The sequence below is a fragment of the Pteropus vampyrus genome, unplaced genomic scaffold, assembly GCF_000151845.1.
Source record: "Pteropus vampyrus isolate Shadow unplaced genomic scaffold, Pvam_2.0 Scaffold182, whole genome shotgun sequence".
Taxonomy (NCBI): domain Eukaryota; kingdom Metazoa; phylum Chordata; class Mammalia; order Chiroptera; family Pteropodidae; genus Pteropus; species Pteropus vampyrus.
Window position 1 is genome coordinate 2,268,302 of NW_011888963.1, and position 15,172 is coordinate 2,283,473.

At 34.6% G+C, this 15,172-nt stretch overlaps 1 protein-coding gene across 7 annotated transcripts in view; it reads right to left on the reverse strand.

The window, feature by feature from the left end:
- ERBIN (erbb2 interacting protein) overlaps positions 1-15,166 on the reverse strand; it is a 95,568-nt gene extending 80,402 nt beyond the window's left edge. For all 7 annotated transcript variants that reach the window (XM_011371072.2, XM_011371066.2, XM_011371071.2 and 4 more), the window contains exon 1: positions 14,545-15,166. The gene's annotated coding sequence lies outside the window, so the exon portion shown is untranslated. The remainder of the gene's footprint in view (positions 1-14,544) is intronic.
- Positions 15,167-15,172: the final 6 nt, after the last annotated feature.

Sequence of the window (15,172 nt, forward strand, 5' to 3'; positions counted from 1 at the left end):
TTGACTATCAATTCTATTATCCTGGTTGTGATAGTGTACTATAATTCTGCAAGATGTTGTCTCAAGGGGAAAATGGATAAAAAGTACACAAGAGCTCACTGTAGTATTTCTTACAACTGCATGTAAATCAACAATAATCAGAAAATAAACAGCTTAATTCCAAAGAGAAGCCTGAAAGGAAACATAAATTGGGGGAGAAGAGAAGACTGGCAGCATTTTTACTTTATCTAAAAAGGAAAATCTTTTAAAGTTAGGCTAACCAAGAACAACCAGAAACAATACAAAAGTTTATATAGTGAGGTTTTAAATTAAATAGCTAACAACTTTTTAAAAGTTATGAATCCAAACTAACACTCTTAGAATAAAACATAGGGCAAAAAGCTTTATGGTATTGGATTTGACAATGAGTTCTTGGCTATGACACCAAAAGTAAGGCAATAAAAAGGAAAATTACACAAACTGGATTTCAAGAAAATTTTAAAAATATTTTTACATCAAGCCACTATCAACAGAGTAAATAAGAAACCACGGAATGGGAAAAATATTTGCAAATCATGTATCTGATAAGGGATAAATATCCAAAATATAGAGAATTCCTAAAGCTCAACAACAAAATGACCTGATTCAAATACAGGCAAAGGGTTTGAATAGACATTTTTCCAAAGAAGATATACCAATAAGCACATGAAAAAGATGTTCACTATCACTGGTCATTAGGGTAATGCAAATCAAAATTGAGATACCACCTCACAATCATTAGGATGGCTACTATACAAAACAAAATGAAAAAAAGAAAAGTGTTGACAAGGATATGTTGAATTTAGACCCCCTGTGCACTACTGGTGGGAATGTAAAATAGTATAGCTACGGTGGAAAACAATATTGCAGATCCTCAAAAAATTAAAAAATTATCACGTGATCCAGCAATTCCATTTCTGGGTACATACCCTAAACAATTGGAAGCAAGGTCTCAAAGAAATATCTGCACATCCATGTTTATGGCACTATTATTCACAATAGCTAAAATATGACAGTTAAGCAAAACATGGTATATACAATGGAATTTTTAGCCTTAAAAAGGAAATTTTGACAGACACTACATGCATGAATTTTGAGGACATTATGCTAAGTGAAATAAACCAGACACAAAGACAAATATCATATGATTTCATTTATATGAGGCACTTAACGTAGTCAAAATCATAGAGCTAGAAAGCAGAATAGTGGTTGCAAGAAGGTGGGAGGAAGAGGGAAGAAATGGGGAGCTATTGTTTAATGTATAAAAAATTCCAAGTGTGCTAGATGAATTCTAAAGATGGATTGTGCTGACTGATGCACAACAATGTGTACTTAATACCACTGAAATGTATACTTACAAATGGTTAAGAAAGTAAATTTTATGTTATGTGTATTTTACCACAAGTCAAAAAAATTTTTAAGTTATAAATCCAAAAAAGGAAAAACTTCTTAAATATCTGGGGAAGCTTCAACAGAAACAACAGTACTTGAATTGGGCTTGATGGCTGAGTATATCTTCCAAAGATATACTCAGTAGAAAGAGGCCCAGTAGGAGCTGTAGAACAGTAACTAAAAAATTTAGTGATGAGAATGGTTCCACTTTCGTTTGCCTATTTCTGATTTAAATTTTAATATTCCAGAAACTGGACATGAATTACAAAAAGTTTATCATTTCTTTAAAAGTCAATTTCTAAACATTCAATATAGGTAATTTCAACATCTATATTACATTATTCCTGTATACGTGCCAGTAAAATTTCGATCTTCTCAATACAAGTACCTTATTACATAGTATTCCCAATTCCTCCCTCTCGTCCCCTGTAACACTGTTGTCATTAATTAAATTATGCATAAACTACCACCACTGAGTACGTTGTTGTTATTATTAGCAACAATGGTGGATACATTTGTCAAAACCCAAAAAATGAACCTCACAAAGAGTAAACCCTAATGTAATGCAATGTGAGTTAATAATGTGTCAATATTGATTTACCAATTATTAACAAATGTACCACAGTTAACAGTAGGGAGAAGGTATGGGGGAGTGGAGAAAATGGGAACTCTACACTTTCTCCTGTTTTCCCGGAAACCTGAACCTATTCAAAAAGTAAAGTCTATTCTTAAACATCTGAAATTACAAATTACATACTGCTTTAAGAGAAATCTTACCATGGAACTTATTGGTTCAAACACTGATGTTAACATTTTTAATAAACTGGGCTGTATTCCAGTTACTTCTAAAATTAAGAATAATCATCTATGACAAACTGGCATCTGCCAAAACAGGGGGAAAAAAAGGGATATTAACCCAAGGTTTCCTCGTTTATGTTAATCCAGAACTTTTTTTCTATCACTCCTATTAAAGATATTTGGAAAATAGTGCTATTCTAGCTTCCAGTTATAAGTATAGTTCCGAAGAAAAAAATTGTAGTTCAGAGGATCTGATGCACAGCATTGTAATTGATTAGTTACCAACACTATGTTATATGCTTGAAATTAAATGTTCTCATCACACACACACAAAAAAAGGTAACTATGTGATATGTTGGAGGTGTTAGGTAACCCAACAGTGGTAATCACACTGCAAAATATGTGTATCAAACCAATACACTGTACGCCTTAACCTTACACAATGTTATATGTCAATTATGTCTCAATAAAGCTGGAGGCGTGGGGCAGGGGGAGGGAGGGAGATGAGAATTGAAAGGAGGCACAAAATAAAATAAACATTTGGCACATAAAAAATCATGCTATTCTAAAGAAACCGTATATTTCAGAAAATACCTCGGAAAATGACGTTTATAAGAGAAACCAATAGTCAGGAAACCTGGATTTCTTTTTCTACTCTCACGTCACTAACAAACTAAATGACCTCTAGTATTTCACTTCCCTGTCTGGGCCAATAATTTCCTCTTCTGATAAAAAAAAAGAAAAGGAAGAGTGATTACATACACTAGATTATTTTTAAATAAGTCACTTTCAGTGCTAAAATCTATAGAATCTGGGAAAAATATCAGCATTCTGGAGAATATATCTTTCAATTACATCAAATTATCGATTAAATATATTACAAGGAAGGATAAAATCAAGGTCAGTAAAACATGTAAATTGACAAAAATAAACCCTAGGATGTAAGTTGTGGCAAAGATCTCTTAGGAAACATTTATTTGTATAAACTACCTAAGTAAAGAGTTTACTATTATAATCGAATAAAGGATGAAAATAACTGATTTAACGATACACATAATTATTACAGTGTATTGCAATAAATACTAAACAGTTCAAGGAAAATGTTTATTTAGTATTTTTTTTTTTCCAGAGAGAAATCAAAAAGCAGTTAAGGAACAACAAGGTTCAAGAAGGCATTCTCATATCACTAAATACACCTTTCCAAGGGGCAGAACAATACTAGAGGGGACCAACTTCTACTTATATCCACCCAAGGATTTTTACTTCTCTAACAAAGATACTCAGTTAAACAAATTTTCTTTTTCTCCTTTCCATTCCCACAGCCAAACAATGCCAAAGAAAGCAAGTCCAGTATGATTAAATGGAAGCCCCTGGTCGCAATAAAAACTCCCTATTAATTACATTAATCAGACTGCTATCCTAATGTTGGAGGATGATCTTCAAGCAATGAAATAAAACTGAAGAATTTTATAGTTAAAAAAATGGGTTATTAAGTACCTGTTAGTATATACATTAAATTAAAAAATATCAGGGCATATATTTAATATATTTATGATTTAATTAAATAAAAGATACTATTATTACTAGTATAGCTATACTTATATACCTGGAAGATACAAGCATATCATCGAAAAATCTATTAGCAATTTTTTTAAGTCTTCAGTAGAATGTAGTAGGTAATAAATATGAAAAATCAATCCCCTCCCTCTATTTATATATCCAGATAAGAATATAATTAACAAAACAGCCCCATTCATACGTAACAGTAGCAGCTCTCACCTTCCCTCGAGTTTTTGGAAATAAAATAAAAAATATACATTACTTAATAACAAGAAATATGCATAGTAATAAGAAACCTGGATATGACAGTAAGAAAATCATAAACTCCCCTGAAGGGCACGAACTATTAAATAAATGGAAAACTTACCTTCCTAGAAAAAGATATGCTATTATAAAGGTATCAATTACTAAGTTGACCTATAAATTCAAAGCACTCTCATCAACATACCAACAAGAATTATATTTAGATCTTAATGAGTCACAAGTCCACCTGGAAAATTCTTTGAAAAGCAGAGTAATAAACCACTAAATATTAAGCATACTAAAACGAGAGGGGGAATCAAGATAGCATAGTATCGTCATAACAAAAAAGAAAAACAATAAAAATCGACATAAATCGATTACGTGTATTTAGAAATTACTGATAAAGAAATAATTTTAAAGGTAAAAAGATAGTTTAGTCAACAAATGGTGTTACATCTGGTTAGAAGTCTGAATAGAATAAATCAAGATATTTCATCCCTTAAGAAAACTTAGGTTATTATTTTTATAATCTTGGCACAAATCCTTTCTAAGAATGTCATTAAATCCCAAAATGCATGAAGACTGACAAATTTGACTATATTAAAATTTAAACCTTTTATATGGAAAACAACATAACCAAAGTGTATAAGCAAGAAAATAACTGAATCCATGTGGAACACAAAAGGCATACAAATATGTAATAGTCCTAAAAAAATTTTTACATTTAACTTGCCAATGTCATAATTAGTAAGAACTAATAGGTTTAAACCCAGGCAATCGGACTCCAAAGAATATGTTCTTACATATTATACTATATTGCCTGTCTCAGGGTTGCACAAGTATTTTAAGATAGCTAATATCCAATTTGTTCAAGAATGTACATGGAGAGGTAACTCATATACTACTGGTTTAAGTACAAATTGATAAAAACTCTTCGGAGGAAATTTGATTCCACCTGTCAATTTTAACTAAACACACAGCAAATGTACTCTGAGTATTCATCCACTAAAAAAAAGGTCATATAAAAGTGAAAAAAAAATTTATGTGCAAAACAATACAGCACTGTCATGTATAACCTAGAAACAATGCTAATACTAATTAACACATATACATACCTACTATATCATCCCCTTATATGTTAATGAACTACATCTCCCATTTTTATTTAAAGACATTATACATGTACATACATGCACACTGTGTTGTAATATATAGAAGTGTTCAGAAAAATGCACAATACACTAATAAGAGTATCTCTGGGAAATGGAATAATGGAGAATTTTCCGCTTCTGTATTACGCATTTACGCATTTCAATTTTTATGACCAGAAAAAGAATTAGTTTTATTAGCCCTTTGCCTGTCAAAAGCCTCTCCCTGCTTGTACAAATATCCAGCCTTCCTAGGCTACTCTAAAGTATCTCACTCTATAGATACTAAAAGATAGAATTAATAGAAATAGTATTGATTTCAATAACTAAGGTCAGGAAGATAAAGAAGATGACTCCCAGAGTTTCTGGCTTGGGAATGGTTTTCAAAAGAAGAGAGCAGACAGGACACCATGTGGATATCAGGTATCTATAACCAAGCAAACTACAGTTAGCACCAGGACAATTAATTAAATCTTCTGAAGTCCCCAGAGGTTAACAGGGCATCCAACGAGTCTATTTGCTGCTGCCAGAATCCTTATCTTTTCCTAGAAGGCTGAGAGTAAATCTATTCTCCAGAAGACAAAATAAATCCATTTTAGTCAGAAAAAGATATCCCAGTATGCCTCTAAATCACTTCCACAACCTCCGCGGATGGGAAAGTCAAATCAACTTTTTCTAGGCTGGGTGACAGCTTTGGTAAGGAGATTCATTTTTAGGTTACAGTTTTTTGAGGTGGCTCTAATACAAACAGAACAACCTCCTCCCCACCCCATCATCCATGGTTCCAGAATAACTCTAAGGTTTGAAATTCCAAGGGCACCATTGTCAGGAAGAGAGATACATCCTCCAAACTTTAGAATCATATGAACAATATAACCCCAATATGGAAAAACACAGTTGCACCAGTCATTGCATTCATACTAAAATCGAGCTCCAACGTTATCTCCATAAGGAACTTATCAAAAGTGTACAATAGAAGTACTGATTCTTTCACATAGTAACCTGGGATTACTGAGGAATAAACTATTTCATGTAAGTGAAATATATCATATTTTAGAATTTTATCCCTTTAGAAATACTTTGGAAATTAACTGGACTATAGGGACTGCTGGCCAAAAATATGTCTGAACAAATGTTTACCTCATCTCCCTAACCAAAAAAAGTAGAGAAACAAAATTAGTTCTCACTGCCAGAGATAATTTACAAAATGGGAGAGAAAAACACTAGAATAAACCCTGTGGCACTGAATTAGAACTGGAGGTATCATTGTGAAATCATTCTTTTTTTTTGTTAATAAAAATATAGATGTAAATGTATACATGTGTGCACATAAAAATATCCCAAAGAAGTGCCCAGATCTTGGCCTTTAAGTTCCATTTTCCATTTAAAATAGCTGCAACAAGTTTGAAGGTAAATCTGAAACAACACATTGTGCTAGATACAAGGAAGTGCTCAACAAAGCAAGAACTATGTCAAAAAAGAAAAAAGGAAAAGAGGCCAGGTAGAAGAGGTTCCCACTTGCCAAATAAAGAACAATTTCGTCTAGAGCCATGTCACCCTGAACAAGCCCAATCCCGTCTGATCTTGGAATTATGCTTTATATTTAGTTGTCATGTATCTTAAGTCTTTGTATCTTAAGTCATGTATCTTAAGGGTCAGATCTGTTAGTACTTGGATGGGAGACCACCTAGGAAAACCAGGTGCGGTAGGCATAAAAAATAAAAAATAATAAAAAAAAAAGGGATTGTAAGCTGACAAGGTCCTTGCAATCTGTGAGGTCAAACAAAGGTTGCCTCGCCTAAAATAATTTAAAAAATAAAATAACAATTTCGTCAAAATAAATGATAATGGAATATAACCCAGTGAATAAGTAACATGAATATATACATGTAAATAAATGAATTAAATTAAATTAAAAATTTGATGAGGAACAAAATATTTATAGTTTTAAAGTACCTACCCCCAAAATATTTATTAATTACAAATGAGAAAAGAGTACCTTCGTACAGGAGATATTTGGTAGTTACAAACCATAATCACGTAATCAATGACTATCAGTAATGGGACTACTGAAAGAAACTGCCTGCAACCTAATAAGATGCAAGAAGAAAGAATGCAGTATCAGGGTTATCCATGGTAACCCTGCCAAAGATCTCATAAAATCTAATCGAAGATCTAATCATAGAAACAGAGAAATGCAAGTTAAGGGGTATTCTACAAAATAACTAGATTTATAATCTTCAAAAGTATCAAGACTCTGAAAGAAAAGACAAAAATTGTTTCAGATTAAAGACTTAAGATACATGACAACTAAATATAAAGCATAATTCTGATCCTTTTGCTCTAAAAGACACGGACCACTGGTGAGATTTAGATGTTAGTAATGTATTCTTCTTAACTTCCTAATTTTGATGGTTATAATATCATTATACAGCAGAATGTCTTTGTTTGTAGGAAACAAAGCTTTAAAGTATTTGGGAGTAATGGGGCACCAAGTGGGCAACTTACTGTCAAATGGTTCAGGAACAAAAAGTTCCTTGTACCATGTTTCCAACTTTTCTGTATATCTGTCATTGTTCCACACTTTAAAATATGATGGAAATATTACAAAAATAATTTACAGCAGTACTGAAAAACCTGGGAGGGATATATCTACAGATGAGACAGAGATTTGTAGAGACTACAAAGTATATTGGGGGGAAATGACAACAAAACACAACACATATGAGGAACCAGACACACAAAACAAGCATAAAGTAGGATCTCCACAAAAAATGATACGTTTTCTTAGCAAGAAGGATTGGGAGAAGTGTGTCCTGGGCATTCGGTCAGGTAAAAAAAACCATAGCAGAATAGCTGCCATGGTTAAGGCCTCCAGCACAGCCCTCTGTATTATAGGACAGGGGTCCCCAACCCCTGGGCCACAGACCGATACCGGTCCATGGCCTGTTAGGAACCAGGCAGCACAGCAGGAGGTGAGCAGCAGATGAGCCAGTGAAGCTTCATCTGTATTTGCATCCACTCCCTAGCAACTACCATGGTCTCAGCTCCACCTCAGATCATCAGACATTAGATTTTCATAAGAACACCAGTCGCTGGTGCCAAAAAGGTTGGGGACCGCTATGGAGATATGACATTTGGGCAATATAACTGTGAAAATAGGAGACTATTATCTCCTGAGGGACAGGTAACAGGTGTAAGAGGACAAACAACCCACATACCCTAAAGGAGAAATCCATTATGTAAAAATACCAAAGCCAGAAGAACAGGGATTCACTTGAGTTGGGCAAATACTCTTAAATGACCAATATGGTATAGTCTGAACCATTATATAAAACTTTAACCACAACAAAAAAAAATCTAACATCTGAGGAAAAACCAAAAGCATGATGAATGTATACCAAGTACAATAAGATCGAATTTCCTTTACTCTTCATAAACAGAAGACAATGTAAAAATAATAAAATCAACTCTTATAAAAAGCCAGAGTTCTTAGAAACTCTATGCCCCACCCCAAACAAAAGTAACAAAATAATTGAAGACCAAATTAGTAAGCTAAAAAGACCAAGCCTCAGGATTCTCCCTAAATATAATACCAGAAGCACCAGCCTCCCCCTCCCCAACCCTACTCCCACAAAAAAAAAATCAAAGTAATGAAAGCTCCATAAATCCCAACATTCCTGAGTTCTAAAAGCATCACGGTCTATGGGCCCAGGAAATCCTGAGACATTTTCAAAGAGTCTCTGAAGTCAAAATTATTTTCATAACTGTTTGCCCTTTTCCATTACTATACTGACAGCAATGGTGCAAAAGCAATGGAGGGAAAAATGCTAGCACCTTAGCAAATACAAAAGCAGTGACATCGAGCTGTGCTAACACCACTGTATATTCCCACTACAGGTTTTAAATGCCACTTTCACTTAAGAAAATCTCTAATGAGCAGTGAAAAATAATTTTATTAAATCTCAACACTTCAATACGTGTTTTTTTCACATTCCGTGTGAAGGAATGGCAATCTTAAGGAAAAACAGTTGTGTAATTACTTTTAGTTATGTGCTAAAATAGCCTTTTTTTAATGGAACACCATTCTAACTTAAAAGAACAAATGACAAACTATGGTTATATAGACTTAGGAATTTGGCAGACATTTTCTCAAAAATAATCCAAGTTAGCCTGTAACTTCAAGGGAAAGACACTAACATATTTAGACCAATTATTAATATTCAAATTTCCAAATGGAAATTTAGAATTGTGGAAAACTTGTATCTGCCTCCTAGAGCTTAACAATTTCACAATATTAGAGACTTTTCTGCAGAGATTCAAGGTGATATTAACAATTTTTTTGTGTTTTTATTTGCTATTGCATAATGAATGTGTTAACATTTGGAAAAATATGTTACTCAATGAACCAGTATTTCCCCAACTAACCAATATGTGGTGTTACAAAACCATGAACAGGTGGAAAGATTCAAAGTGCAAGATAATAGATCTTAAGGTAACAAGAAATGAAAAATTAATCAATATGGTTTCGGATCTGACATTGAGCTAACCTTTAAAAAACTACTACTTGTCAAATTTTGGTGTGCTAGCAAAGAATATTCATAATCCTCTTTAATTAAAGGCTATGAAAATACTCCCTTTTCCAACCACATATCTATATAATGCTAAGTTTTCTTCATATATTTCAACTAAAACAACATATTGCAAGAAGCAGATATGACAATCAAGCTGTTTTCTCTTCAACTAGACATGAGACTTGCAAAAATATGTAACAATGCCACTCTTTTTACTAAAGATTTGCTTTGAAAAACTTTTTTTTTTAATTATTAAAACAGTGTTATGTTAACATGCAATGGTTTGTTATTTTAAATTAATTAAAAATTTTTTCTAATATGGGAGATATAATTTTAAAAATTTCCTATTATGGGAACTATAATAAATATAACCCAGATAAACCAAAGCTTTTGGGATTCTCAGTAATTTGTAAGAATATAAAGAGATCCTAAGACCAAGAAGTTTGAGAAACGCTGCCTTTGAGCTATTTACTTGTAATTATACTATGCTATAATAGAATTGACTCCCCCTTAGGACAAATGAAATGTATAAGGCACTCTGCCCCAAAGCAAGCTGTAAGACCACTCTATTTTCAAAGTTTTCAGTATGCTTGCTTCCTTTTTCCTATTCCTTCACTGTAACACAGCAGGCCATAATTTTATGACGCTGTCAAAGTGCTTCTCTCACCCCTTCAAGTACACCAAAAAGACAACTGCATCAAAGGCAGTTGCAACAGCTTACTATCTACAAAATGAAATGGGCTCTGAAGAAGGATGCCCCTATGAATGAAGTCCCCAGACTTTACTATATCCACTTTGATTACTTAGATGTCTTTTTGGTTATCTAGTTTTTCTACTACATTCCATGTACCTAAAGTCACAGAAAAACCACCTCCATAAAGTAGAATCTTCTTTTATTGGCTTAATTTTTACATATTGTTTTCTATTGTCTTACACACTGCCATTTATAAAGCCTGGCAAGGCCTTTATCCAATGATGCCTGGAACAAAACTTGAAGTGGCAAGAATAAAGTGAGCGACAGAATTCTACTATGCTTATTTCATATTTCAAAGGAAGGCAATTTAAAAATTTTAGGAACATTTACAGGGAAGACATCTAACTTTGAGAGGTAGGACAGAAAGGAAAAAGAACAAAATGGAGAAGGAACAAAGATAAAAGCTTGTGTTTTAAAAGGCCAAATAATAATAACACAAGAAGGTACAGGGGTTGTACAGAGTCTTAATCTAATAATACGTTAACAATCTGATCTTAACAGAGGTAATTCTGGGGATGGAAAATAATTGAGGAAACAAAGTACAAATAAAAAACAAAATATAATAATAAATAAAATTAAAATACTGCAACGTAAACTGAGTTGGAATGCAAAAGCAATATTCGGAATCACATGGGGCTGATCAAATAATTTTCTACTCATGTTTCAATCTTTTTTTAGGTGATAAACATAGACTAATAAAGTTTAGAAAGGAGAGAGAGGCAAAATAAAATTAAGAAACAACAGCTGAACATGAAGAAAGTGGGGAGTAAATGAAGCTAACTATAAAAATAGGAAGCTAAAAAAATTAGAAGAGAACACTGATTTAGATTGCTTTTTTACAATTAGAGAACCTAAGACAGAGGAGAAAGCTAAAAGGTAAATCTGAAACATGGGTGTAGCATGGTTCAAGTGTTAGTGATAGGCACCAAGGGGAAAAAAACAATGTGGAATAAATCAAAGAAAAGTGGAAGACAGAAGTGCTAAGCTTATTTCCTTAGAAAATTCAAACACAGATATTACAGAGTATAATTAATGTACATATTTTCTATGCAAGAGCAAACTGTGTGCTTTCAAAACTGGAATCACCTATTGGGAACAACTAAACACAGGTACAATACATGTTGTCAGGAAAGGGAAAAAGACATCTTTAGGACTTTTTCTGGTGTTCCCAGAAAAAAACAAAGCATGTAACAAAGAGAAATGGACAGGCAAGGAAAAGAGTCAAAATAAAAATGCAAGCAACAAAGTGTGTTAGAAGTAGCAATTACAAAAAGAAAATCACTTTGCTATCTAACACCACTAAAAGTCTGCGTTATCCCAAATACTTTGTAAACACTGCCATAGTCCATTTCTAAACTCAAAACAGCTTAAACCCTTAAATCATGATATCTATAATCAATTATTTAAAATAAATGCCAAAATATGCACCCAATTTTCTGAAAATTTAAAGTATGTTTATTAAAGTAAGGTATCGTTTACTACCAAGAGTTTAGTTCCAATATCTCTAAAGTAACTAAACTTCAGAAATTTGCCAATGACATATGTAAATGTCTCTATAGTTATCACTTCATTAAGTAACATGCAATAAAAATTTGGTTTCCAGATTTGAACCTCTGTAAGCTAGAAACACATGAAAAGTTTGCAACAGCTTGTTCTCAAACAGCAGGTAGACTTCATAACGTAATACTTGAATCAGCTGAAGGATTTAAGTTTATCACTATTGAAAACTCCTAAGTACCTTCAATAAACAGTGCCATTAAATGTGCATTTCGCGCAACATAAGCAAACACTTTGGAAATACTCTAGATTTGCCAACTTAATCTAAGAAAACTCACACAATACTAAGAAAAATATCCAAAATTTGAAGTCACTTAAAAATATTTCAACTATCATTTCTTTAACCTCTTTCCAAACCACTGTCACATTTTAAACAAGGCGTTGAAAATGTTTATAGTTTGATAATTGTATGAAGCCTAACATTCCTTAAGTGTTAAACTAACAAAATCCTAAGGAAATCAAAGTAAATTTTGCTTGAGAGGAAAAAGGGAATTAAAGGCAACTACAAAGGTGAACAACCTTGCTTTTAAAAACTGTGTTGTCCACATCTAAACATATTATTGCTCCCTCAAGAAAAAAAGAACTAGGTCTTTTAAAACAGATTTAAGTAGTTATTTTTGAGTGCTATGATACTTTTCATATGTAAAATTTACTAATTCAGAGAAACATCTTTATAAAGTGATAATTCTCTACTAAAGACTTGTTCTATTAAGGCTTTGTTGCTCTGAGGCCAAGTATAAGCCATATAAGGAAAATGAAGTTCAGTGCCATTTATTTTGTTCCGCTCTTTCAGATGCCCAAGAATAACCTCTTTTACTGCCTAATGATACGTTCCAAAATCATAAAGTAGATCAGTTATGCACTTAAATTCCTTGATAAAGTTACTTTGACTTAACAAGAATTTCTTGATGGTTCACAAATCTTACCAACAGCCTAAAAGAAAATCTCCAGAGACTAAACTCGGTGGGGGGGGAGGGGAGGATCAAAATAATACACAGTAATAGTTAAAAGAATCCCATTTTGAAATGTACTTAATAAAGTAACAATGAACAAATTGTGAAAAAAAATTGATCCTGCTCTTTAAAACCTGCCTTTTCTCTTCCTTGAACTAAAGAAGCCAACAGTTTTTCTTTGGGTAACATGGACAAACCAAACAATTTATATTTAAGACATACTTACCAACAGAATACCATATTTACCTAATAATTATTCAGAAGCACAACATTATCATTCACCTCCCTTTACCACAAAGCACTGGAAAAAAAATCAAAATTTAAAAGACACCACTAAAGAGACATTTCGTGTTTGCTGCGCCCAGAACTAGTTTAATCTATAAAAACTGCCCATTGGTTGAGAATTGTTTATAACTCTGGTGGAATGTCTGCCATGCTTCACTAATTCCTACCCCCAGAGTGGGTTACCTATCACTTATTAGGCTGAATGGGCTAAAATATCAGGCCCAACACTAAAATGTAAATACTGTATTATTCAAAAAGCACAGCTGCTTAACCACAATCAATGTGATTCCCACGAAAATCGTTTTACTTCCCTTCCTACGTTCTGTTCTGAATTGTAGACAAGTCCTAACAAATTAAACCACTTACAGGTGTCCGTCTTCTAATTTTAACTCCCTCTTTATCCATAACACTCCCTCCTTTTCCTTCCTACCAGGTCAGTAACAAGAAAAATCTAGCAGACAGTTGCTTTAATTAATCAAACAACGAGGGAGGAGGGGAAGGTAGATGGGGCAAAGGGGGTCAATTATGTGGTGACAGAAAGAAATCTAACTATGGGAGGTGAACAGACAGTGTAAATATATATCCCTTACTGTTAAAATGTATAGCTGAAACTTTTCAGACTTTGTTAACCAATGTCACCATAAAAAAAATTTAATCGAACAAGTATTATAAGATTCTAAGTGTATGAAAGGAACAAGTTACTGAAAACATTACCAACCTAGAAAAACGACTAAAAATAGCAACGTTGTTTATAAAATCCAACGAAATATTTTGATATGGTTTAGAACTAAAAAACAACAAAAAACTGTACGATTAAACGCGAAAGTCAAATAATCGGTAACAATGTAAACAAATGTGGCAGCCATCTCAAAAAAAAGCAAATCACTCACTGTAACGACCTTTCTTCCAAAACAAAAGTTGCCAGGTTCAGCAACTTAATAAAAAAATATACATTGCATACGCTCCGGGAAACTAAAAGTTCTGGACTTTGTGCTGAACAAAGGCACGCTTTCTTCACTCTCTTCGGATCGCTTAAAACTTTTCGTCCCACCGCATTCTTACGACCTCTTTTAAAATAACCACAGTCCAAAGGGTAGAAGAAGAGGAAAAAAATCAGTTCTATTTAGCACCTGAAACGCTACCCAGTTCGACATTAGAAAAGGAGAATTTCGGACAACTTGCGGAAAAGTGAAAAACATTAAAACAGTCTCTTTTCCGGCCCAGGAGCTTTGTGACTTCTAGACACCTTTCGTGACACTTACCTTTCGGTCGGGCAGTGTCTCAGGGCAGCTTTCTCAAGGCTTCGCCAGACATGATTTCCTTCCCTTCATTAGTCACTTTGGCTCCAGCCGAATCTCTCTCCGGTGAGAGCGGATGTGGAGTGGCCTCCCGCAGCAGGACGAGTAGGCTGCTTTGGTGGGGGCTGGGAAGCGGGCTGGTTTTCTGGTCTCGAGTTTTGCAGGAGTTTCCCAGCCCCAACTAGGATCTTCGCCGAAGGGAAAAAAAGGGAAAAAAAAGAACTTTTCACTCGTGACACCGCCCGGAATTACCGTGCGAAACTCACTTCCTGCCTTGGCGAGAAGCAGGATCCAGCTCGGTCCAGGGGAACCCGGAAAACCAGCTCCGCGCGCTCCGGGGAGGGGGCAGGGAGGGGGCGCCCGCGGAGAGACTCCAGCCTCGAGCGACTCGAGCGACCCGAGCGCCCCGCACTCCCGACGGCGGCGGGACCCAGCCGGCGGGGACGCAGGCGCCTCCGGGGCGCTGGGCGAACCTCGGCCGCGCTAGGCCGCCACCTCCTGCCTTCTCTCCGCCGCCCCCAGAGCCGGGCGGCGGGGTTATTGTCTCGATCGCGCCTGCCGCGCCCTTCGCCCGCGTCGCCGCCCGGAGCCG